We start from the raw sequence: 27,592 nt of genomic DNA on the forward strand, positions 1-27,592 counted from the left end.
TTTCATTACTTTGTATTTCTTAAGATAATCATAATGCATGACATATGATACATGTATCATCGTTGTTTCAATGAATATACAACTCATACTGATGACATTGAATCTAAAATATGTTTACACATTTCTATTAGATAAACATTTCAAATTAATGGATTCATTTAAACCCGGTAACCTATCTGCAGCCAAACAAAGTTGCCATATTGTTTCTTTGCATTCCAAGATGTTGTTCAGATCCCCTCCCAAAGGCACTTCATTTACCTTCTCTACTACTGAAAATTAAATTTTTTTAAAATTTGAACCAACTGCATGTTTAGCTAGTGAGTTCAACATATCTTTCTTCTTGATAGCTAAATTATGTTCATATATTCTGCGCTTCAAACTTCTCTTTGTTTTTCCTATATAGAAATGTTCACATGATGCGCAACATGCAATGTACACTACATATTCAGAATTGCAATTATAATAACCTCTAGGCCATATTGTGTAATTTAAACAGCGTATAAAAACAGAAGAACTATTGCTTATGTACCTACATTGTTTGCAATTTTGACATGCAAAAGTTCCTTTTTTGATGCTGACACTTCTAGTGTTACCAAAATGCTCTTTATTGTCTATTTCTAACATATACTTTATATTAACCATCCTTTTGTAAGTAAACATAGGTGTTGATCCTATTCTTGTAACTAGTTCTTTATTTCCAAGCAAAACTTTCCAATTGTTTTGAATAATTTCCAATTGTTTTGAATAATTTCCTTTATTTGCCCCATTTCATTTACTATAGGTAGTGGAAATTAGATGTTATAATTGGTATTTTTCTCCACCATCACTGAACCCGAACTTATACAGACATCTTTTGCCATGAGAATGGGTTTGGCTATCCCTTTTCTTAAAATTATAACTTCCCGCTCTATGTTCTTTAACCAATCTACCTCATATCCCCTAAAAAAACATGGAAAATGTTACTGTGATGTCATTTCCTATTTTTAAGTATTTAAAGGAACTGGGGTGGGTGTGTCTGTTATTTTTTGAGGAAGTTCACAATTAAAATAAGTGGATGAAAGCGCTAAAAACCTGAGATGGAGTACAATTTTGTCGCCTGGATTACTTCTGAGTTTGCTTTGGAGTTTTTTTGTTTTTTACGTTGTTTAGTTTCTGATTTAACATCTAATAAATGTAACCAGTATTCACCTTTGCTCTTAAATTTTGGAAAAAAAAAAATACTAGTAAATTAATGGACTGATATTTGTCTCCGAAGCCACTCTTGGTAAAAAGATGGATTAGTACGCAAAGATACACTGTCTTTGCGAAAAATCAAATATGGTGATTGGGAAGACAAGTCCTGAATCTCTGAAATTCTTCTTGCAGAAGTTATGGCTATCAAGAAAATAGTCTTCCAAGAAAGAAACTTGAAATCACACACACCTGTCTTGTCTAAAGGGGGCATATGACAGCTTGCAGCAACAAATTTAGGCCCCAAAGGGAAGTAGGGAGTAGGTTCTTTATAAGGGGGCTATAAAAGAAGAGTTCCTCTCAGAAAGGCTTTGCAGAGTTTATGTGAAGCAACTGAAGAACCTTGGAAACCAATATGAAAATTAGATATTGCTGCTAATTGGACTTTAACAGAGAACAAACAGCTGGAGAGAGACCACAGACGGCACACGTGGATTAAATCAAGAATTTAATGTTAAGCGCTTTTCGTTTGTAATATAAGACAAACTTCATCAGACAAATTAAAACACATACACTCAGTCTTATATAAGAAAGAAATTAGATTAACACATCAATTGAACATAGTGTGTGAAATACAATTGATTAAGCAATTAAAAAACTTTTTTTTAAAAGCTTTTTAAAAAAGCCTTTTCAAAAAATGGGCAGGCACCTAAACAATAACTCTAACACAATATTCAAAACTTATAAAGGTGTGTAAATAAATAACTAAATAACATGCAGTATAACCAAAATTATACTGCCAATAGATGTAACTTCATACACTTATTAGTAATTCATAATACTATTTAAAAATCTACAATGATAGAAATGTAGCAAATATTTGTAAGAATATAAAAAATATGTAAAAGTTCATGTAAAAAATATATATTATATATATATATATATATATATATATATATATATATATATATACACACACAAAAAAATCAATACAAAGATAGAATAACAAGTCCTATTCATCTTCATAAACTTTTAATTTTTAAAATACAACTAATAGAACCACCTTCATTCAGACCAGGAAAATTGTAAGTATTCAACCTAATCTGCCATATAAGCACTAGTTCATCTAGTCTAAGTGAGTCAGGACCACCCCGAGGATTATGAAGAACTTGGTCGATTATAGTAAATTTGAAACTATGATTAGGGAATTGGACTATATGTTTAGCTAAAGCATTTTCAACTTTCTGTTTTTTGATGGCGTACAAATGCTCGTACATACGGTCACGAAGCCTTCTTTCAGTTTTCCCAACATAGTAAGCCAAACAAGACTGACATTGAGCTAGGTAAACAACCATTTTAGAATTGCAGTTAACTCTCAGCTTCAAGTAATATTGAAAGTTGTTAATACAGAATCTATTAGATTCAGACACGTAAGAAAGTACAGTTTTGTACCTACCATAAATGTAGATGTCCGAACTAGATAGCATCTGCAGTCATAACAAATGGGTTGTCCTGTCGTCAGGCAGCCCTTTGGTCGGCCGGATTCCAAAGTCTGGGTCCGGCTTCGGCTGATGTCGCACTTCACCCGACGTCATCACTGCTGGTCTTCGGGTATAAAGGCATCAGCCGACGCCATTTTCCTCAGTGTTTCTTGCCCCAGATGCCAGTTGCCCTCTTGGAAGGCTAAATTTTGGATAAATGCCAATGTTTCCAAAAAGGTAGAAGGCAAACACAAAAAATAAGCATGTATGTACATATATACAAACAAATACACCATAAGAGACTCCCCCCCCAGCTAGCTATTAGGAGGGTAAATACCCAAGGAGTAGCACAGAGGGGAAGGAGGGAGGGTAATCCTGACTGCAGATGCTATCCAGTTCGGACATCTACATTTATGGTAGGTACAAAACTGTACTATGTCCTTCATGGATGCATCTGCAGTCATAACAAATGGGTAGAATACCATAGCCAAACTAGGGAGGAGGAAGAAAAATTATGGTGTAGTTAGGATCCCTTGCAGTACAGCAGTGGCAAACCCTGCTCGGGATCTAGAGTATAGAGGTAAATTATAATGCTTGGCAAATGTATGCACGGAGGTCCAAGTAGCCGCCTCAATAATGTCCTTGGTTGCCACTCCTCGTAAGAAAGCTGTGGTAGTGGCTGTAGCCCTTGTAGAATGAGGTCTTATGTTCTGTGGAATTGGTTTTCCATGGAAGGAGTAACAGAATCTTATGCAATTTCCTATCCATTTGGAGATTGTCTGTTTGGAAATTGCTTTTCCTTCCCTTCCTGTTGCATAGGCTACAAAAAGCTGGTCAGTTTTTCTGTTACTTTTGGTTCTGTCCAGGTAGTAGCGTAACTGTCTATGTACATCCAAGGTATGCAGCATTCTTTCCCCTCCGTTTTGTGGATTGGGAAAGAAGGTAGGTAGGTGGATTGCCTGGTTTAAAGACACTCTGGATACCACCTTAGGCATAAATGTAGGATTAGTTCTCATGGACACCCTATCTTGATGGAAGATTAGGAAGGGTTGCACTGCCATTAAGGCCTGTAGTTCAAACCCTCCTTGCTGAGGTAATTGCCAGTAGGAAAGCAGTTTTCCATGACAGGTGTTGTAGATCTGCTGTTGCTGCTGGTTCAAACGGAGGGGGTGTCAACTTTTCTAGCACAAAGTTCAAGTCCCATGCTGGTAATGGTGGTTTCCTAGGAGGTTTTACATTCTTGATCCCTCTGAGGAACTGCCTGAGTAGAGGATGTGAAAAGACAGGTGGATCAAAGCTGTATTCTGCTGAAATAGCTGATGCATGTATCTTGATGGAGGAATAGGACAGGCCTGTATGTAGAAGCTCTGCCAAGTACTCCAGAATGTTAGCAATATCTATGTTCGACACATCTTTTCCTCTTTCAGTACTCCAAATGACAAACCTTTTCCATTTTCCTGCATAGTTCCTTCTTGTTGAAGGTCTGCGGGCTTCAAGGATAATGTCTTTAACCCTTTGGGAAAGGTCTGGGTTAGTTGCTGCTATGTGATGTTCCAGGCAGTCAGTTGCAAGGTTTTTAGGTTTGGATGCATGATGTTGTAGTTGTTCTGAGTTAACATCAAAGGCATCAGGGGTATTGACCACATTTTCTCCCGAGACATGCTCCTCAGCAATGGGTACCAGTGTTGTCTTGGCCAGTTCGGAGCTATTAGGATTATCCTTGGATGTTCCTCTTTGATTTTCAGTAGTACCTTGTGCATCAAGGGAAGAGGTGGGAATGCATATGCTGTCAGGCCTTTCCAGCTGAAGGATAGAGAGTCCACCTTCCATGCAAGTGGGTGGAATGTCCTTGTGCAGAATTTTTTGAGCTGGTGATTGAGTGGGGAAGCGAATAGATCTATTTGTGGCAATCCCCATTTCTTTGTGATGGCCTTGAAGATGTCCGGGTGTAGCATCCATTCGTGAGCATCCGAGGTGGTTCTGCTTAACATGTCTGCTAGGGTGTTCTCTTTTCCCGGTACAAATATTGCCTGTAACTGGATGTTGTAGCTTAGAGCCAGATTCCAAAGGTCCAAAGTCATTCTGCATAGGGGGTATGAATGAGTGCCTCCCTGTTTGTTGATGTACCACATGACTGTGGTGTTGTCTCTGTCCTTATCATCAAATGGCCTTCTTTGAGGAATGGTCTGAATTTTTGGATTGCCAGTTTTACTGCCAGCATTTCTTTTTGGTTTATGTGCAGGTGCAGCTGGTCCTGAGTCCACAATCCTTGTACGCATTTGTCCAGCATGTGCGCCCCCCCCATCCTAGGTCTGAGGCGTCCGTTGTGATGGTTTGGCTTGCTCGAAAGTTGTGGAAGGGTAAGCCTGGGTTTGACTGGCATGCTTGAGCCCACCATAGGAACTCCTGTTTTAGGCATGGGATTAGTGGTATTTCTGTTTCTAAGCTGTGCCTGTGTTGAGACCATAAATTCTTTAGGTACCACTGCAGCTTTCTCATATGCAGTCTGGCATGTGGGACCAAGATTATGCATGATGCCATGAAGCCCAAGGCCTGCAGAACTTTTCTTGCTGTTAGTTTGTTCTGCTTTGTTAATGCCAAGAAGTAAAGAGGGAGCTCTTTTCTTTTTCTGCAGTTAGGAATGCCATTTGTTTTACTGTGTCCAATTCCGCCCAAGAATGTTCTTGTTTGGGATGGTATCAGCCTTGACTTTTGTAAATTGACTGTGTATCCCAGGGCTTGTAGCAAGTAAATGACCCTTTGTAAATCTGTTGTCAGCTTGCTTTTGTTGTCCGCTTGTAACAGGCAGTCGTCCAGGTATGGATAAATTTGGATTCCCTGTACTCTGCAGTGAGCGATTACTGATGCCAGGCATTTTGTGAATACTCTGGGCGCAGTAGATAAGCCAAAGGGCAATGCTGAGAATTGATAATGCTCTGATCCTGCAAGAAATCTGAGGTATCTTCTGCAATTTGGTCGAATGGGGACGTGCAGGTATGCCTCCTTGAGATCTAGAGTTACCAGCCAACACTCCTTGCCCAGCATGGGAAGAAGTTGCTGTAGGGTCAGCATTTTGAATTTTGGGACAATGATGTATGTGTTTAAGATGGACAGGTCGAGAATAGGTCTCCAACTTTTCTCTTTTCTTGGCACTAGGAAGAGTCTGGAGTAGAATCCTTTGCCCTGTTCTGTTATTGGTACTCTTTCCACAGCTCTCATCTTTGTTAATTCCGCTATCTGCTGCAGAGCTTCTATTTTTGATTTGGAGGCAGGTTTGGCATTCCTCTTTTACTGGTAAGGTGTGGAAGTGGAACCGTAGCCTTGGTCTATGGTTTGCAAAATCCACTTGTCTTTTGTGATATAGTGCCAATTTTTCGAAAATAAGGCTAACTTTCCGCCTAATGGTGCTGCTATTTGCTCCCTGGTAGGCGGAGTCAGAGCCAAGTCACTGTGATTGTCCTGTTGCAGTGGCAGTGGTTGTGTCTGTGCCTCTGTTATTGCCTTGCCACTGTCGTCCTCTGTAGGCACCTCCTCTGGATTGATTTCTGCCTCTAGAGTGTCTATTCCTGCCCCTTTGGGATCTTGTGGAGTCAGGAAAGGACCAATTTTTGGCAGGCCAGTTCCTGCTAAACCTTGGGGCTGAACCTGTAAGAAATCTTTAACTGTTTGTACAGATTTTGCCTTTTCTTCCATTTTCTTCATTACCTGCTGGGCAGGTGTACCAAATAGACTGGCCTTATCCATAGGAGCATCTAATAGCTTTGCTTTAACATGATCCGGTAAGACCTGTTCTTTCAACCATGCATGCCTTCTTATCACTGTGCCAGTCATGGCTGATCTAAATGAAGCCTCCAGTGCATCATAGCCACATTTTAAGGAATGGTTACTAACCTGTTGGATGTTATTCACCATTTCTAATACATATTTCTTATCTAAAGATTCATCAGAGGACAGTTTTTTAGTTAACTGATCAAGCATAAACTCTTGGTATTGGATCATGTGAAACTGACAGTTTAAAGCTCTAGCTGAGAGAGTAGCAGAGGTGTAAACTTTTTTCCCCCATCTCTCTAAGGACCTGGATTCCCTTTCAGAAGGAATAGGGTTTTTTGCTGTGGTCGAGGCTACTGCCTTAGGCCCCTGGGATATAGTTTCGGGGTCTGCAAGTGGGGCCTTGTATAGGTGGTGATGAGTGTCTGGCACCCTGTAAAATCTATCTGGTTTGGCAGGGGCAGGAGGTAAAGAATCAGGAGCAGTGCAGACATCATTAAATACATCATCCACAACAGGCAGAACAGGAGGTATAGCTAAGGGCCTATGTTGTGGTAAGTGCAGAAAAGTCCTAAGCCTTTTTCTTGAATCTGAGAAATCTTGTCCCTGCCATTGGAATTGTTCTCTCATGGCATGTAAGGTTTCCCCAAAGGAAAATTCCTCTGGTGGAGAGGCAGCTGGAATGGATTCTTCAGCATCGGAATCTTCATAAGTAGAAAAAGGAGCCTCTGGCTGGTCTGTAATGTCTGAGTCATCCGCAGAATCATCAGAGGACACTGGCTCGGGGGGCTCTGCTCTAGGTCTCTTTTCTGGGGGCTGAGAGGCCCTGTCTGGGTGAGATTGGGATCCCCTAATTAAGGATATTAAATCTTCTGCCAGAGTAAGCATTTGTGAACTAGAAGTGGGCCTGTGTGAGGGGGGTTTAACAGGCACTGATTTAGCAGATTTGGCTGCTTTAGCCCTGGCAAAGGCCTTAATAGACATGGCTGCAGGAGGCCTAGCAGCATCACATGCTGGGGTAGAGACATCCAAAGGGATGGTGTCTGATAAATCACTAGGAACCACAGTTGTAGGCAAAATTTCTGAGGCCGATTCAGGTAAGGTAGCGGTAAGGTAGCAGGAGCCTCAGTAGTAGTCATGGATTCGGCTGAAGATTGACCAGTTTTCTCGGTTTCGGCCGAAACAGAGACACTCGCGGCTTGCTTAACCGTGGTTTCGGCCGAAACCGCGGACCGCGAGTGTCGGTCTTTTTCTTTGCGTTTTTTAACAATTTGGGTAGTCGGAGGGTCCGACGGCATAATATACGCAAAATCTGAGCCAAAAAACTGTTCAGCAAACTCCGACCGACGCCTAAGCGTTAGTCGGTTGAAGGAAGCACAGGCCGAACAGGCTGCTACGTCGTGGTCTGGGCCTAAGCAAGGCAGACAGTAAGAGTGGAAATCTTTATGAGGTATTTGTTTCCCACAAGTTAAACAGTTATTGACTTTTTCTGACATCGGCTGAGGCAAGAAAGAGTCCCCAACGGGGTACTTAGCTTTTTAGAAGTCTTCGAAGTAGTATTCGGTAGTAGTAATCTCTGGATCTGACCGACCGGCACTTGCGAACAGCTTCTGCTTCGGGCGCCACGCGGCAAGAAAGACTGTGGAAAATGGTGTCGGCTGATGCCTTTATACCCAAAGACCAGCAGTGATGACGTCGGGTGAAGTGCGACATCAGCCGAAGCCGGACTCAGACTTTGGAATCCGGCCGACCGAAGGGCTGCCTGACGACAGGACAACCCATTTGTTATGGCTGCAGATGCATCCATGAAGGACATCAATAGTTACAAGCCTGGCATTTGTACATACCAGCTGTTCTAACTCGAGATCTTACATGTTGTTCAAAAAAGGCTTTAAGGTTTTTACCTCTTTTATAAGTCACTGGTTGAATGCTTACAATTTCCCTGGTCTGAATGAAGGTTGTTCTATTAGTTGTATTTTAAAAATTAAAAGTTTATTAAGATGAATAGGACTTGTTATTCTATCTTTGTATTGATTTTTGTGTGTGTATATATATATATATATATATATATATATATATATATATATATATATATATATATATATATATATATATATATATATTATATATATTTTTTACATGAACTTTTACATATTTTTTATATTCTTACAAATATTTGCTACATTTCTATTATTGTAGATTTTTAAATAGTATTATGAATTACTAATAAGTGTATGAAGTTACATCTATTGGCAGTATAATTTTGGTTATACTGCATGTTATTTAGTTATTTATTTACACACCTTTATAAGTTTTGAATATTGTGTTAGAGTTATTGTTTAGGTGCCTGCCCATTTTTTGAAAAGGCTTTTTTAAAAAGCTTTTAAAACAAAGTTTTTTAATTGCTTAATCAATTGTATTTCACACACTATGTTCAATTGATGTGTTAATTATTTAATTTCTTTCTTATATAAGACTGAGTGTATGTGTTTTAATTTGTCTGATGAAGTTTGTCTTGTATTACAAACGAAAAGCGCTCAACATTAAATTCTTGATTTAATCCACGTGTGCCGTCTGTGGTCTCTCTCCAGCTGTTTGTTCTCTGTTCTAGTCTGTTTTTTGCAGTTTTGAGTTATCAGTTTAATTTATGGCGTCTGGAGTTGAGTCCGAGGACAGTGGCACGCTTCTTACTAACAATCCTGTATTGCTTAATAGTGGAGACGAGTCGAGTGGTCTGGCACCGTTAAATGTTTCGGAAACGGAGAATTGCAAGTTCAAATTTTTAATTTCGCACTTAGATGGTTTGATGTCGCGTTTGGACAACTTGGAACGTCATTTTGACGTGCCTAAAGGTACTTGTTCACAGCCTTCCAGCTCTAGTAGCGGTAACATTGCGGTAGACGCAGTTCTTGTTACCAGTCAAGGATTATCTCCTAGTTCCTCGTTCTACAACATCCCTTGCGGGCAGAGGAGTATTCCGGCTCGCGAACCAAGTGGATTTAACCAACACCAAGTGCTGTCAGGCTGTAATAACAGCGGGGAGGATCGTGGTAACACTGGTACACCCATTTCTTCTTCTAATTCAGCAGCAGCAGCATTACCATTTAAACCTACTATGGGACTACCGTTAACAGGTGTAGCTCCTTCTAATATGGTAAAAGATAGTATTTCTTTTGATATCAATAACTGGTTGGCTTGTAATTTTGCCTTTGGTTCACATATTAATGATGCACCACAATGTGGTACAGAAATGACTAATGACCATTTGGGTATTGCTTTTAATCTTAAAGAACTGGACAAGCTTTCTGTTAAGTTAAGGAAAACCCAACTGGAAATTTCTTATTTCCAGGAATGCCTCAAGCATAAAATTGTTCCTAAAGGCTTGAGACATTCTCAATTTCCTACTGGGTTAGAAGCTAATTCTACTTTTCACAAGGATTTATTGGTTTTGTTTGACTGTCAAGGACTGGAATTGTTGGAATTAATGTCTAAACATTATGCTCCGTCTGTTGTTAACCTCACTAAATCAGTGTGTGAACTTGACGCAAAGATTAAACTTGATGTTGAATTTTCCCGTTACAAGTATGAATATAATAGGATTTTTTCCAGCATCGACCAATATTTAAATAAGCTTAAGGCCAACAAGGTTAAAAAACTGGACAGAGACATGAAAGCATACAATGACGGTACTGCATACCCCCGACCATCTTTAGCACAGGTATGGCAGGGGCCCACCAACCCAGGTTATTCTAGTAGTGCTAAAGGAAACGTTGCATCTAATAAAGTGACTTATGTTGTTGACAATGTGGTACCTGACACCATCAATATAGATGAGTCAGTTCAATCCTTGTCAGGTAATATTGAGGTAACACAACACGGCAACAGAGCTGGACACTACAATTTAAGATTTAATGATCCCAATTTTTTAGGAGCAAGACAAAAACAACAAACTGGATACAACAACCAGAAAAAGAAACAGAAGTACAATTAACAAGCGATGCCTGTTTTTTCCCCAACGTCTTAGATAATTCTGACATTTTGGTTTCACCAGTAGTCTCACCTGTTTCTATTGAATCTTCAGAACATGAATGTGTTAATGTTCTGTCTAACCCTGTACTGGCCTCTGTTAATTATGCTTGTTCAGCTGAAGAGAGTTTTGTTTTAATCCCGGATAGCCCTACAATATTGTATAATTTGAGTGGCGATTTTAAGGTATATAATTTTTCTTCAGTTGAAATTTCTGCAGACTTGATTGAGTTACTTGCTAAGGGGAATACATATGTACCACCGTCAAAGCTTGATGTTGTTAAAACAATTATTGATTTAAAATTGTTTACTAGGAAACTTAATCTGAATTTAATGATGGGAAATACAGCCTTAACTAACACTAGTAACTTTAGGATTCCTAGTACATATAATCCCCCATTACACCCCTTACTGCAGATTTTTGAGCTTGTTTGTGAACTTGACATTCGTAACAGAGCCCAGACTGGGCAGTTTAAGAGTTCTTACGGTAATATGTATTCTAAGGAAAGGGATCGTCTTGATTTCATCCATTTAAATGATATCAGGCTTTGTAAGCCTGGTAAGGGGGGTGGTGCAGTTGTTTTTGATAATTGTGACTACAATAACAGGATATATGATGTACTGCATTCATCGTCCTATGTTGAGAGCTCATTGTCTGAAGTCAACAAAGCTTACTTAACAATTAAGAATGTTATAGAAGATATGTTCATTGAAGGTAGTATTACTCAGCATATTTACAACTATATGTCTATTTCTTTTCCTAAATTTCCTCGTTTTTTTGGCATACCTAAGATCCATAAAGATCCTAAAAATCCACCGATGCGTCCTCTAGTCGATGGTAGAGGATCTCCCACCTATCCATGTGCTAAGGTTGTCGACTCCATTTTACAAAAATATTTGGTCAACCTGAAACAAATATGTACGGATTCATGGATGTTTCTTAATAGAATGAATCAATTGCAATTCAACCCTAGGTATAATTTTTTAACCATCGACGTGAAGGACCTCTACACATGTATTCCATATGATATAGCTCTAGATTGGGTTGCTGAAGTTTTAAAACTTCATGGATGTACCAATATAGAAAACAATTTGGTTCAGGAACTACTGGATTTAGTTTTAGACAATAATTTCATCTTTGAAGGGAATTTCTACCTGCAGAAAGTTGGTGTTGCCATGGGTTCTCCGTGTGGGGCAAGTGTTGCAAACATCGTCATGGCCCACTGGGAGCACCTGTTTGTCTTCAACAATTGTGTGTTTCATGACCAGTTCATTTTCTATACCCGGTTCTTGGATGACATCTTTATTTTGTTGGATGGTGACAGCTCTCTGTGAGTCTGTAGTGGACTATTTTAATTCCACTACTAACTTCCTGACATTTACACACACTTTTAATGTAGATTCTATCTCGTACTTGGATGTTCTTCTGACAAAAGATTTTTCTTCTCAAAAACTTACAGCCTCTATTTTTAGAAAAAATACATATTGTAATTCACTGTTACATTTTTCTAGTTGTCATCCACTTCATCAAAAACGGGCTATTATTAAGGGTCAACTTGTTCGAGCTGCCCGTATTACTACTTTAGACCACGACTTTAACACTGAGTGTTTGTATATTAGAGGCCTGTTTGTCCATCGTGGTTATCCTGAATTTATGGTTGACAAAATCATTGATGAAGTATCAACTAAACGTCAGAGCCATTTTTACGTACCCATTTTGAACAATCCATTCATAATCTCTAATAGGTTAGTTACCAGCCCGGTATTATCTTTAGATTCACCAGTTGACTCTGTGGAAAGAAGTACCGTGGTTTCTTTTATCACAACTTATAATCTTAATAGTAGAGATTGTTTCCAGATTTTGCTTAAAAATTGGGAAATCTTTAAGAATGACAAGAGCGTCTTTTCTTGTGTTGGTGAATGCCCTTCAGTGACTTATAAAAGAGGTAAAAACCTTAAAGCCTTTTTTGAACAACATGTAAGATCTCGAGTTAGAACAGCTGGTATGTACAAATGCCAGGCTTGTAACTATTGTTCTTACATGTCTGAATCTAATAGATTCTGTATTAACAACTTAAAATATTACTTGAAGCTGAAAGTTAACTGCAATTCTAAAATGATTGTTTACCTAGCTCAATGTCAGTCTTGTTTGGCTCACTATGTTGGGAAAACTGAAAGAAGGCTTCGTGACCGTATGTACGAGCATTTGTACGCCATCAAAAAACAGAAAGTTGAAAATGCTTTAGCTAAACATATAGTCCAACTCCCTAATCAGTTTCAAATTTACTATAATCGACCATGTTCTTCATAATCCTCGGGGTGGTCCTGACTCACTTAGACTAGATGAACTAGAGCTTATATGGCAGATTAGGTTGAATGCTTACAATTTCCCTGGTCTGAATGAAGGTTGTTCTATTAGTTGTATTTTAAAAATTAAAAGTTTATTAAGATGAATAGGACTTGTTATTCTATCTTTGTATTGATTTTTGTATGTATATATATATATATATATATATATATATATATATATATATATATATATTTTTTTTTTTTTTTTACATGAACTTTTACACATTTTTACATTCTTACAAATATTTGCTACATTTCTATTATTGTAGATTTTTAAATAGTATTATGAATTACTAATAAGTGTATGAAGTTACATCTATTGGCAGTATAATTTTGGTTATACTGCATGTTATTTAGTTATTTATTTACACACCTTTATAAGTTTTGAATATTGTTAGAGTTAGTTTAGGTGCCTGCCCATTTTTTGAAAAGGCTTTTTTAAAAAGCTTTCAAAAAAAAGTTTTTTAATTGCTTAATCAATTGTATTTCACACACTATGTTCAATTGATGTGTTAATTATTTAATTTCTTTCTTATATAAGACTGAGTGTGTGTGTTTTAATTTGTCTGATGAAGTTTGTATTATATTACAAACGAAAAGCGCTTAACATTAAATTCTTGATTTAATCCACGTGTGCCGTCTGTGGTCTCTCTCCAGCTGTTTGTTCTCTGTTTTAGTCTGTTTTTTGCAGTTTTGAGTCATCAGCTAATTGGACTTTGTCAAAAAAGATAGCGCCTTCTTTGAAAAGTTGGCTAAAAAAAAAAATCAAGAATATCGTGAATAGGCGCTGAGAAGGAATCGATATTATTTTGGAGTGCCCAGTGAATGAATCTTTTCCAGTTACTGGAATATAGTTTACATGTAGATAGCTTATGAAGGGAGGAGTATGTGTCAGACTGGAGAGGAGAGTATAGGCTGAATGGCTATTAATGGAACTGGAGAAACAAGGCAGTCAGCCAGAGATGGGGAATATGTGGGTGAATTTTGTCTGTCAGGTGAGACAGGAGGCCTGGTGTTGGATCCAGAATTCACATTTGAAGTCTCAAATTACATCTACTTTAATTCTGGAACTGCTCTTGCACAAACCCCGTTTAGGAAATAGATGTATTAAAGCAATTTAAAGAACACAACCTGTTATTTTTGCACTTGAACAGTATATACCCTACTAAGCATATGTGTACTTAACATGCTTTTTTTTTTCTTGCCTTCAATCACAGTACTGTTATTCTTTGCATTCCTACCCAGACTATATGATTGCATTAGTAAAACGTAACATGTATTTTTAATTTTGTGCTTGTATCTGAGATTGAATCAACATTTGCATCTGTACGTTGTATATATACATATATACATATATATATATCATATTATCTATAAATGTGGAGCTTTTCTCCCCAGGCCTCCATTGAAAAAGGACATTTTGTCCAGTCTAACTTTCCTGGTAAACATATAAAGTAAGTGAGGCCAAAGGAAGGGGAACCAAATATGCAGAAGCCAACAGAGTGCAATGGGGATTACTTTGCTCTTTAACCTGGTCGCTTTCTGTAGAAATTTCAGGATTAATGGAGTTGGAAGGAAAGGCATCAAAAAGACCGGAGGGCCAACTGTGAACAGCATCTCTCAAGTGACTCCCCACATGGGGGGGGGGGGGTCAGAATGAAGTAGCTGGTAAATTTGTTATTTAGGGGGAGAGGCAAAAAGATCACGTCAAGGCTGACCCCACTGATGGGAGTATCCTTTGTCACATTTTGACTGAGGGACCATTCGTGAGGCAGAAGAATGCACCTGCTCAATTTGTCTGCTATACCACTGGAATACCCCGGAATATGCATTGCTATGAGAAAGCGGTTGGATGAGATCACCCGTTGCCACACTCAGAGCTTCTTGACACAAGGGGTAAGATCTGGTTCCCCCTTGTTTGCTGATGTACCAGACTATGGACATGTTTGTTTGAATTGTAACCATCTCCAAGGGGAGAGCATCCTGGAAAGCCTGCAAAGTAAACAGCACTGCTCTCATCTCAAGGATGCTGATATGCGAGCTGTTCTCTGCGGGGGAGCAAGTACCTTGGACTGTTTTCCCCAGAAAATATCCCCCCCCCACCCTAGTTGGGAAGTGTCTGTGGTCACTGTGGCCTTGGGCTCGGGGAGAATAAATGGACGACCTTGTAGGATTTGATCTGACAAAATCCACCCATCTGAGATCTTTTTTGTATATATTGGTGATCCTCATCTGAGTTGACATTGGTTAGTGAAAGATAGACCACTGAGCCGATACCAGCTGTGCAGAATTCTCATGTGAAATCTGGCCAGTGGGACTAGCGTTACTGCTGCTGTCATGGACCCTAGAGTCTGAAGAACTAATCGCACTGAGATCTTGTTGGTACAAATTATTTTCATGACTTGTGACCTGACCGTTTCCACAGGGGCAGGTCAGGAGGCTATTGTTTCTTTTGTGTTGAGACTTGCTCCTATAAAGTTTAAACTCTGAGTGGGCTTTAGATATGATTTCTCATAGTTTATGGATAGCCCTAGACGTTAACACTTCTGGGAAACAACTGTCATGCATTTGGTAAACACTCTGGGGACTGTGGTGAGACTAAAGGACAGAACTCTGAACTGATAATGACTGGCTCCCAGCCTGAAGCACAAGCATCTCCCTGGATTGCTTTTGTTCATCTGTATCTGCCAATGCACATCCTGAAGGTCTATTGAGTACATACAGTCATCCTTTTCCAAAAACGGAAGAATGGAATGAATCATGACCATCCGGAACTTGAGTTGAACTGACTTGTTCAAGTTGCTGAGATCCAAGACTGGTCACCAGTCCCCTGTTTCCTTTGGCACTAGAAAGACCTCTTGGATGACTCATTTTTCTAGCAGCTTTTGTACCTGAATCACTGCTTGTTCCCGCTGACTGGGTGGAACATCAGGGATTTTCTTGCAAAGGGGAGGATGAAGGAAAAATGGTAATACAGCCACGGAAAATGATTCTCTGCACTTGGGTATCTGATGCTATTTCTAGCCAGGCTCTCCGGTGCAGGGAGAGATCGACCCCTGATTGCCTCCAGAAGAGGGCAATCAGGCCTCGATTCAGGAGTGCTAGAAGGGTCTGCGCCAAGGAAAGTTTCTCTGGATCCTTGGTTTTGCGGGCCTCCTCTGCCGTGAGGGCAGCAGCTACCACTGGAGCCCCCCCGACCCTGATGGAACTACTTCCATTTGTCTTATTTTGCTAATTCCTGGAGAAGAATCTCTGAGGAGTAGAGAAACGTATGCCCACAGCAGACAGGGCCTTCCCAACTTTCTCACAACTGGATAATGTCTCTTACCTTAGGGCCAAATGAGGACGTGCTGTCAAAAGGAGCATTAAAGAACGTAGACAAGAAAGCCACTGCAAAGTCACAAGCGCATCCAGGCTTGCCTCCTCATGGAAATACCTGAATCCACTGCTCTACCCATTCCTTTGGCTGCATTAGAAATGAGCCTCATGGAAGAGTTAGAAACAGACTGGAGGGTAGCTAAATGAGAAAAAGAGGCCTATACTTCCTCAGAAAAGGATCCTGAAAGGACATCTGAAAGTTGATCCCTCTGTTACCTAGTGAAATGTGCCAGGTAGTTCAGGGGCCGTAAGGATAAGGCCACTGAAGCACAGACATACTTCCTGAACCTATAAAATTACTAGTCTTCAGGAGCAGTAATATTTTTGAGCAGTCTCCAGAGGATTGACTCAATGATATCGGGGCCTTCTATGCTTACTGAGAGATCAATTCAATGGGCTCACTGATGGGCGGAGTTACCTAGGAGGGACAGGCAGGTACCAAAAGCCTACAGGTACACGGACTCCTCAGACGAAGGACTGTTGGGCTTCTAGTCACCTCTCTATTTCAGAATTCTAGGATGCCTCCAAAGGAGACATTGTCAGAAGGTGACCTTGGGGACCCTTTGCCGTCAAATTCAGTCTTCAGTGACGGATTCCTCCCGGGAAACCAAGCGCTTCCACTTGTACAACTTCTTAGGGACCTCCTCACAGTGGGATGCTCTGGGGAGGTGTCAGAAATGGGAAAACCCTGTTAGGAAGCCTGGAGTTTCGGTACTCGCTGTCCCTGTGGAGAAAAATGTTGAGCCTGTATGCAGAGACAAGGCTGGGGGACGAAGATCTGCGTGGGTAGGAACCATCTGAGCTGCTGAAGCAGACATGGCTCTCTTTAAAACCTCAAAGACTGACCTCTGAGAGGTACAGGACTCTGGATCAGAGATGGCAAGCCTCTGGACCCTAGTCCCTCTCTGCTTCAAGGCTAATCCTCCAGAGGCAGAAGCCAGTGCCCTGAGGTGCAGAGATGGCTATGAAAACTTCAGAGTCGACTCCAACACCTTGGAGCCAACAAGGCAGCTATGGCTCAGAGACATCTGTGGCTCCAACTCAAAGCAAATAACGGATCTGAGGACAGGGGTATCTCTGAATCTGATACAGACTGTGCTGGGCGGCTCAGATCCAAGAACTCAAACTTCGAAGGAAGGTAGAGGAGGATGTACAGTAGGGGGTAGAAGATATCTGGAATTCCTGACCAGGAGAAGTAGGAGCCGAGGAAACCGCAGACATACTCTATTGCCCAGAGAATTTTTCTCACTAATCTCTCTAAGTCTTCTTCAGTCAAACTCCTAGAACAATGACTGGATATAACAGAGGGTGACTTTGGCCTCTCCAGAAAGATTGAAGAAACTCTGAATGGAACCCGGCCCAATGATGGCGAATACTGCGCCCTGGGTAAGCCAAGCAGGTTTGCAGTCAAATCCATTGATTTTGGTGTCGGATCCGAATGTGTCGGAACCAAGGAATCCTTTTTCTTATCCGAAGTCAAATCCGAAGAAGCAGACGGATCCATAGGGAGTTGCACCTTGATCTTTGGGTCCGAAGAAGTAGTTGGATCCACAAGTCTGGGTCTCTTGTCGGATCTGACGTAGAAGTTGGAATGCAGAAAGGCCTCTCTGCTTTTTCAGAAGTCTTTGAGGAAGAGGAGGAAGGGCTTGACTATTCTGATTTGTCCTTTTTTTTTTGTTTACCTAGAGAAGGTGCTTCAGATAGTGCCTCACTGAAAGCCAAAAGCAGTAAAACCTTGAATTAATACGTTTTTGCATTTAATCATGCTTTATGGTTGAACGCATGGCAGATTGAAGAATCCTCCTGGAGATGGAGGGGTACCAAACAAAAACAAAGTGCATGGGAGTACAAACATGACATTTTGTGGCCCCATTTCCACACTTTTTGAAGCCAGCCTTTTCTTTATCTGCCATTCTATAACTACAGAAATCAACAAGCAAAGAAAAACATTATCATCAATAGAAGCTTTTTTTTTTTTTGTAGAGAACCAAAGAAAAGGGAATACCAAACAATGGTAAGAAAAGATTGCATAAAATGTAAAAGGGGAATATTAACAGTATTCAAAGGTACTGTCATATGGAAAGACGACGAACGAATAAAAGTGAGAACTGAAAATAAAGTAGTACCTAGGTAAGGGATAGAGACTAAAGCTCGCAAAGAGAAATGGAGAACCTTAAAGCAATATTTAGCGAGATTTAAAGGGAAAATAAATTTAACTTCACTTATCTGCTCAAGAACAACTGGTCACCACGTCCAATGCGAAAAGCGGCAAACAAGATCTGATGTACTTAAGAAGGGTGTATCACGGTTAAGGGAGAAGCGAGGGGGTTTTTTGGTTACCACAAGCTATTTTAACAAGCGAATTAGATCCAAGGGATCGGATCTGAACCCACAGGTTGAGGACAGAATGAAAATTTACATCAGATCCTTTGTTAATGACTCAACATCTGGAAAAAGAGACTGCACAGTTAAGCAAATCATCTAAATAATGAAAAATGTAGATACCTTGCAAACTGTAATGGGTCACCACAGTTTCGGACACTTGGTGCAGTAGCATAGCCGAAAGGGTAATGCAGAGAACTGATAATGTGACCCAAACAAAAAAGAAGTTATGTACTTACCATAATGTTTCATCTGTGTTGTCCATTCTTCATTTATTCCTTAACCTATGGGTTTGGTTCCAACCATCAGAACAGACTTGGCTGTTACTACAGCCCGCAAGGACCAAAAACTCTCCAGCATACGTCCTACCCAGAATGCTCCTCTCCCAATTACCTCAGATCGAGTTTGCCTACAGAAAAGGCAGAAATCATCTTCCTAATACCTTCATGGACCATATCTAGTGTCACGGGCGAAAAAACTGACACCTAGGACCATAAATCATTTCACCAAGAGGTCTGCCAGGAAGTGGGATGGAGAGTGGGAAGTCAAAGATAAATGAAGATGGACAACACAGATGGAACATTATGGTAATTACATAACTTCTTTATCTGATATTGTCAATCTTCATTTATTCCTTGACCTATGGGACAGAGTCCCCAGCTACCACAGATCTTGGGAGGACTCATGGAAAGATATTCCTGAGCACCACAGAACCGAATGATGCTCTTCCCCCTAGAGACCAAATCCAATTTGTAATGAGTAATAAAGGTATGAGGGGTAGCCCATGTTGCTGCCACAGCGACTGCTGTGGTAGTGTGCATCTTAACAGGCCCATGTAATTCAACTTTCCTCTTGTTGTATGTAAAGGAAATACAATCTTTTAGCCATCTGGATAAAGTGACTTTGGTAACTGGCTTGTCCATTTTAGTACTTGCAAAGGTAACAAAACAGCTGATCTGACTAGGTCTTTTGCTCTATAAAGATAGAATCTTAGTCGTCTACGAATGTCTAGTAAATGCAAATAGTCCACTGAATAACTAGGAAAAATATACTGGTAGATTGACTGCTTAAATATTCTTTTCAGACACCACCTTTGGCAAAAAGGAACGGTTAATCCTCAAAAAGGAACGGTTAATCCTCAAAGAAACCCTGTCTTTACAAAACATCAAATAAGGTGGCTTACAAGATAAAGTTTGAATTTCAGAAAATTTTAGAAATCCATCTGGTACAACTTCTAGCTACCAGAAGTATGGTTTTCCAAGCCAAGAATTTCAAGTTGCAGTCTGCAGCAGGCTCAAAAGGGGAATGAACTATTGTTTGTAATACTAAGTTTAAATCCAAAGGTATACATGGATTCTTACATGGCTGTTTTAACATTAATGTCCCTTTTAAAAATGCCTTGCAAAGGCTATGAGAAATTAAAGAACATTCTTTAAAATGATTATGAAAATTTGAGATAGCCACTACTTGAACCCTAATGGTAAAGGAAGAGGCGCTTCTTCAAAACAATAAAGCTAAGGATTCTAAGAGTATTAGTAGGAGCAGAGAACAGATCAATGTTAATTTCATGAGCTGAGAAGGAAAACTTCTTATATTTACTACTGAAGAGTCTTCTGGTGGAAGGGTTGTGAAAGGGCAGAAGAATTCTATGAACAGGGGAAGATAGTTTATTATGCCTGGCAATCAATGGAACTGGATAAACCAAGCTGTGAGCTTGAGGTTTTGAAGATGTGGGTGAACTAATCCCTTTGGATGGGATAGGAGAACCACATCTGGGTCCCGAATCCGCAGTCGTTGAATCAGATAAGGCAAGAGGAAGGGGAACCAAATCTGTCAAGGCCAAGAGGGAACAATGAGGATTACTTCACTCTTCAACCTGATTGCCTTCTTTAGAAACTGAGGAATTAATGGAAAGACATACAGGAGTCCAGAGGGCCAATCGTGCAGGAGTGTGTCTCTCAGGGAACTCCCCCTGAGGGAGGATGAGGGCAAAGTAGCTGCTGCACTTTGTGTTTAGGGGGCAAGGCAAAAAGATCATAGTAAGGCAGCCCAGGAGAAATTCCTGTGATTGGATCCACCAAGTTAGGTCTTCCTTGCAACGACTGGTAATTAAAAGTTTGTGTGACACTGGTTAATACCAAATGGACTACTGGGATGCCAAAAGCCACTGCAATATTCTCATGTAATATCTTGCAGGGGGACTAACATGATGGTGGCTGCCATCGAATCTGGAGCTTGTACAGCAAGTCGTGCGGGTACAGTTCTTTTGATCTTCTCCACTTGATTGCTGACCTTTCGCAATCTCAGATAAGGTAGAGAGGTTATGCAAGTTCTGCTGTTTAGTACTGCTCCTATAAGTTCTATATGAGTTGTATTAGATGTGATTTCTCGTAATTTACTGTAATCCCCAGGTTGGCACAAGTCCGCAGAACATAGTCTATTGCTTGTTCTAAAAGATGCCTGGTGGGAGAGGTAATGAGCCAGTCGTCTAAGTATGGAAACACCCAGAATCCCTGCAGTCTCAAGTGAGCTGCTACTACCGCCATGCACTTAGTGAACATCCTGGAGGCTGTGGTGAGACCAAAGGGCAAGGCTCTGAACTGGTAATGAATGGATCCCAGACAAAAGTGGAGGAATCTCTTGGAATGTGTGTCTATTTTGATGTGGTACTGCACGTCCTGGAGATCTATAAAGCACATCCAATTGTCTTTCCTTAGAAATGGGAGGATCGACTAAACCGAGACCATCTGGAATTTTGTTTCTCGAATGGATTTGTTCAAAACACTTAGAACCTAAATTGGTCTCCAGTCCCCTGTCTTTTTTGGCACTAAATATGACAGAGTAAATTCCAGACTATCTGATCTGGTGGAACATTCTGGATGACATTTTTTGTAGCAGTTTTTGAATTTCTTGCGCTGTGGTTCCTGATGACTGGGTGGAACATCCGGGATTTTCTTGCAAACTTGGGGAGGTAAAATGAAGGGTATGGAGTAGTTTTCTTGGTTATAATCCTCTGCATCCAAACATCAGGAGTAATCTGAAGCCAGGCGTGTGGGTGCAGGGATAAGTGTCCCCCAAATGCCTCCAGAGGAAGGCAATCTGGCCTCCTTTCAGGAGTTCTGGTAGCGCTTGCCAGGAAAGGTATCTCGAGCCCTGACTTTGCGGGTCAGCTCTGCCTTGTGGACGGCATCTTCCATTAAAACTCACCACTCTGCCCTTGAGGGGAGCTACTACCACATGTCCTGGAAAAGTCCTTGGGACTTTCTGAACCACATTTTCCCACTCCTCTGGTTCCTCGAAAAGGAACGTTGAGGAGCAGAAAAGCACAAAGCCACTGCAGAAAGGGTCTTTCCATCCTGTTTATACCTGGACAAAGTTTCCCGCACTTTAGGGCCAAAAAGGGACTATTCATCAAAGGGGACATTGATGAATGAAGACTTGAACGGCTCCGGAAAGTCTCACAAGCGCATCCAGGAATGTTTCATTATGGCTACACCAGATCCCGCTGCTCCAGTCATCCCTTTGGCTGCATGTGATACGAGTCTCATGGACGAACAGGAAATAGATTCTAGGGTGGCCAACTGAGAAGAAATCTCATCTTAGACTTTGTCAGATACGGTTCCTGCCAGGGTACCTGATTAACTCCTTAATCAGACCCTCTGGAGTCTGGTAAAGTGTGCCATAAAATTCAAAGACCATAATGCAAAGGCTGATGAAGCATAGACCCGCTTTACAAACCTATCCACTGCATGAGACACTCTACTGGGAGGATAGATAGTGGAACTTTCCTCTTGCCAGGTTGTTTTTTTGTGGCCGCCACTACCTCCATGGCATCTACCGGTAATCCCTTTGCTCAAAACTGGTGGTCCTCTGGTGCAGTTAATATTTTGTTTGGCCTCTTGGAGATGGATTCTATGGTGTCAGGAACCCTTCCACACCTGCTGCGAGATCAACTTAAGTCGTCAGCAGGCGGAGTAACTCAAGAGGTAGATGGCCAAGCACCAAAAGCCTGCAGGTACACTTTGTCCTTCAGGTACTCATTGCTGGAGCCTTCCTGTGTCCTGACAGAGTTGCTCCTCAAACTATCTGGAGATATACAGAGCTGAGTATATTTTTCTGGCACTTCAGAGTTGTGTACTGTTAATTGTTGTTTGACTAATTTTATATCATTGCTGGCTGACGTCAGAGTTGTGCACTGTTATTTTTGCTTCACTGTATAGTTTTTCAGATCTCTGCTGAAGGTGTTGGTTTTCCCTATTCCTGTGTTTAAATGTGGAGGCTTTGCAGTTGCCCGCCCCCACTGTACATTTGATCTGGGACACTCCCCCCAGTCCCATCTCTTTACCTCATTCTATCTAATAGGCTCCTGCTTCACTTGTTTTTAGTCATTTTTAATTTAATTGCATTTTTTAAACTGTTTGGTCTAACTGCTACATACTCAAGTGTGCTAGCTTGCACTGCATTTGAATTGTTTTTACTGCTGTTTTAGCTACTTTTCTGTATACACACACATACACACACACATATATATATATATATATATATATATATATATATATATATATAAAAAATATATATATATACATATACACACACACACACACATATATACACACATACATATATATATACACACACACACACACACACACACACACACACACACCTTTCCTTTAACTAGTGTAGTCCAGATTTACTGTATGTTTCCAGGACTGTATGTAAGCTTCTGAGCCCCCCCCCCCCACAAGCTTTCTGTGTTGGAGGGAAGCCTTCTAGCTCATCAGTGGGAGTGGTAAGCACGGTAAGCACTAGGTAACCTATCTATCACATAAGGAGTGGTTCTGGCCCAGAAACTGTAGTTACTGGCCGTTTGGGCAGTTTTTCCATCACTCTCAACTTTCTGATTTAAAAGCCCGCATTTGCACTTGTTTGACCCCTTTCCTGTAACTAGTTTAGTCCAGATGCAGATTCTTAGTTTTAGCACTTGAATTTGCTTAATCGTGATCAGCACTTGTTCAGAACTTGTAAGCACTAAATAACCCAATTACTACAGAACTCAACCTTCCTCATTACCTAGAGGAAAACAGTTTTGGCACTTACGTTCCACACTTGCTTAGAGAAAAAAAGCTCTTGTACTCACTTTCCTCACTTATCTAGAGGAAAATAGGTTTTATTCAGGCACGTCCAAGGGTCAGCTCCCAGTGTTCTCTCCTGTCTATCTGATGAATCTGGGCATCTTGGGGCAATGTAGAAATTGCCTCATGTACACAGACAACCCTCTCCTCCTACCAACCAACACTACAACCTGTGAGAGATGCACTTATCTAGCCAAACTGGAGGTAAAGCTCTCTCCAATCGAGACTGAACTTGACAGTCAAGAGGAGAAGGTAAACACTTGCACTACACCACACTCGTCACATAGTCTCACTAAATCTACACCACCAAAATCCACACACAGAAACACAAAAACATTCGCGGAGGCTCTCAATCATCTGCTCAAGCAACAGAGATCTCCAAAGCAGAAATGCAAACAACCTCCACCGCCACAACACAGCCCAAATGACACATAGCCCGCAGACTCAGTGTGCCACTCAACCACAGCCAATAAGGCAAAACAACGGACCCAAAACACTAGTCACAGGTGACTATAGTCAGGCACACTGATGTCCCAATCACCAGGCTAAGGAGAAGCTTACTGTCAAGCTGCCTGTCGGGTTCCAGGATCCGCCACATAACCCACGCACTCAGGTCACTCCACAAGTACAAATATGACTCTGTCATTGTCCATGTTGGTGTGAATGACCTGAGACGTACCTCCCTGAACTACATGAGAAGAGACATGGAAGAGCTCTCCGATCTTGCAGCCCAGGCAGGTATGACCCTAGCCCTGAGTAGCGAATGATGCCGCAGTACAAGGACAAAATTATTGACTTCAACAATTGGCTAAGCTTCTGCTGCCATTCTAAAGGGATCCAGTATCTGTTTGCCTGGGATGACATGGTCGACAGACCACGATGCTTTGCCAGAAATGGCCTGCACCTGTCACCCCTGGGATTCAGGATACTGTAAGGTTCTTGCCGCCCCTATAGTGCCTTTTTAAGGCAAGGTTCAAATGACAAATTCACCACTGTAACAGGAACAGGCAAGCAAAAACTGAGGGTGATGCTACTCAATGCTAGAAGTCTAAATCTCAAAATGCACTGACTCGAGGCACTCCTTAAAATGGAGAACATCAATATCTGTGCAGTGACTGAGACCTGGTTCAAGGCTCCAGAGAGCACCCCTGCACTACCGGGCTATAACTCATACCACACTTTTCGGCCATGTAACCTGGACCGGAACACCAAAGGAGGAGGTGTGTCCATATTCATCAAGGATATCCACACCTCCAGGCTAGTTGCTCAGCATAATGCAGCTGAAGTTATCCAAGTGCATCTAACTCTGGGCAAAACTCCAATCCAAATTGTAGCTTGCTACAGATCACCCACTATGCCCCAGGATTCCCACTCCTCTTTTCTTGATGTACTGGAAAATATTAGGGTTCAACCGAACACCCTAATAATGGGCGATTTCAACTACCCCACCATTAACTGGGAAAACTACTCGTGTACCAACTCCTTCGCTCAACGTTTGCTGGAATTCATAAACTCCAATGCCCTGGATCAACTTATCCACACCCCCACCAAGGGCAACAATATCCTAGATCTAGTCATTACCAACATGAGTGACCGGTGTTCCACACCTGAAGTCAACGCCTCGTTGGTCCGATCAGACCATAAGCTAATTACCCTAGATATCCACATACTGCCTCCATCCCCCATTAAGGAAACCATGGTAAAAAATTTCTCCGAAGCCAACTTCATGCTTCTTAAGACAGAAGTGGTGAACTTCATGACACCCATGCAGATGGACAATACAGTTAAGACTACTGAATCCTACACAATTGCACTTTATAAGCACTTACATAAGTGCATGGATCGTGCTATCCCAAACAGAACCAAGATGCTATCCTCCAAAAAGGGAAGCCAATCTGGTGGTCCCCTGCCATAAACAAACTGTACAACAGAAGGAAGAAACTGTTGCAAAAGAGAGTAAAATCCCATGAGTGGAGGAGCTCCCTGGTCAGCCTCAGTAAGAAGTTGCGATCCCTGATAAAATCCTCCAAAGCTACTTATGAAAACAAAATTGCCACCGATTCTAAACACAACCACAAAGCATTCTATAGCTATGTCAAGAATCTCAATGGCAACACTCAGATCTGCTCTGAGTTACAGCACAATGGCACTAAATATACAGACCCAACTGATATTGCCAACATCCTGGCGGATAGGCTCAGTGCTAACTTTACCCCCCTCTCACCCACAAAGAGCCCATCTCTATACCGGAAGAATGCAAAGTTCCTGTAATCACGGCTGCACAGGTAAAAACAACACTCTCCAAAGCCATGAACACAGCATCCATGGGACCAGACAACATCCCAGGCTGCGTTCCACATGAACTACAGAACGAACTGGCACCCCACCAGTACCATGTTCAATCATAGCCTCACCTCAGGCTTTGTGCCTGCTGAATGGTGCACAGCGACGGTTATCCCACTCCACAAGGGGGGAGCCACCACGGAAACTACCGCCCCATTAGCCTGACGAGCCTGGTCTGCAAGGCCATGGAACGTATCTTCATGGAACTTATAAACAAAGACATTGGTAACCTCAAAACTCTGTACCCCACCCAGTTTGGGTTTGTAAAAGGCAGATAATGTCTCCTAAACCTGAAGTGGTCACCAAAGCTGTAGACAAGGGTCAGGTGGTTCACAAAGGCTTGACACCATCCCCCACTCTGGAATTATAGATAAACTCACTAAACTAGGTATAAATCCATATGTCACAAGATGGGTTGCCAAATGGATCACTGACTGAACCCACACTGTGAAAGTAGCAGACTCCAAATCTGACTTCAGACCAGTGACAAGTGGAGTACCACAGGTTTTAGTCCTGGGTCCTCCCCTGTTTGGTATCTACTTCTGTGAAGTACAGGCAAACACAGAAGGTCTTTGGCTAACGAAGTTCGCAGATGACTGCAAACTAGAAGCCATAATCAAAACTCCTAACGATGTGGACATCCTACAAAAGGGCCTCTCTGAGACAGATGCCTGGTGTCAAAGTCATGGCCTCAAGCTCAATGCCAAAAAGTGCATTGTCATCCCCTTTGGTAAAAACTCTGTACCCATGAACTACCACATAGGCAGTAGTATACTTAACACCGAAAGTATGATAAGAGACCTTGGGACACAGGTGGACAGTAGTCTCTCCTTTGATAATCACATCACCACAGTAGTCAGGAAATCCTTCTATGTGGCACACCATCACAAAAGGTTTCTCATCCAGAAAAAAAGAGGTCATTGTTCCCCTCTACTCATCACTCATTAGACCTATTATAGAGTACAACGCCCCTTTTGGTACCTCACAAGACATCTACAACTGGAAAGGCCACAGAAATACCTCACAAAGAGGATTACCAGCCTCAAACAGATGCCCTACGCAGACAGTCTCAAAAAACTCCAGCTTTACTCAGTCGCATATCACTTACTCAGAGGTGATCTCTGCCTAACATACAAAGCTATGTCAAAACCAGAGCTGTTGGACATGCTCCACTTAAAGAAATCCCAATCCCTCCGAGCTACACACTCTAGGGACCTAAACCTTGTCACCACAATAAACAGAACATGCCGGAGGGCTAGATTCCTGTCTCAGAGACTTCCCATACTCTGGAATAAACTACCTATCTATATCAGACAAAGCTCCTCATTAGCACTCTTCCAAGAAAAATCTTGATGATTGGATGGGAAATAGGAAATTCACCCCGGGGATCACCTCTGTAGGTCTGCTCAACAGTGGCACAGGAAAATAATTTTCTTGGATGCCAAAAGCCAGGGTACCTTTTTGGCTGGGCTTGTACAGGCCCCAGGGCCAATAGCCTAGTACCTACCTATGAACCTATTCCTTTGAAGAGGGCTTTTGGGACGTCCATCCACCCCTTCT

The 27,592-nt window shown here is 41.4% G+C and overlaps 1 protein-coding gene across 3 annotated transcripts in view; it reads right to left on the bottom strand.

The window, feature by feature from the left end:
• The window catches only part of FOXK2 (forkhead box K2), a 1,878,646-nt gene that overhangs the window by 535,366 nt on the left and 1,315,688 nt on the right, over positions 1 to 27,592 (bottom strand). The window lies entirely within an intron of this gene.

This window comes from Protopterus annectens, chromosome 4.part0, assembly GCF_019279795.1.
Source record: "Protopterus annectens isolate FY-2018-M chromosome 4.part0, PAN1.0, whole genome shotgun sequence".
Lineage (NCBI taxonomy): Eukaryota > Metazoa > Chordata > Ceratodontiformes > Protopteridae > Protopterus > Protopterus annectens.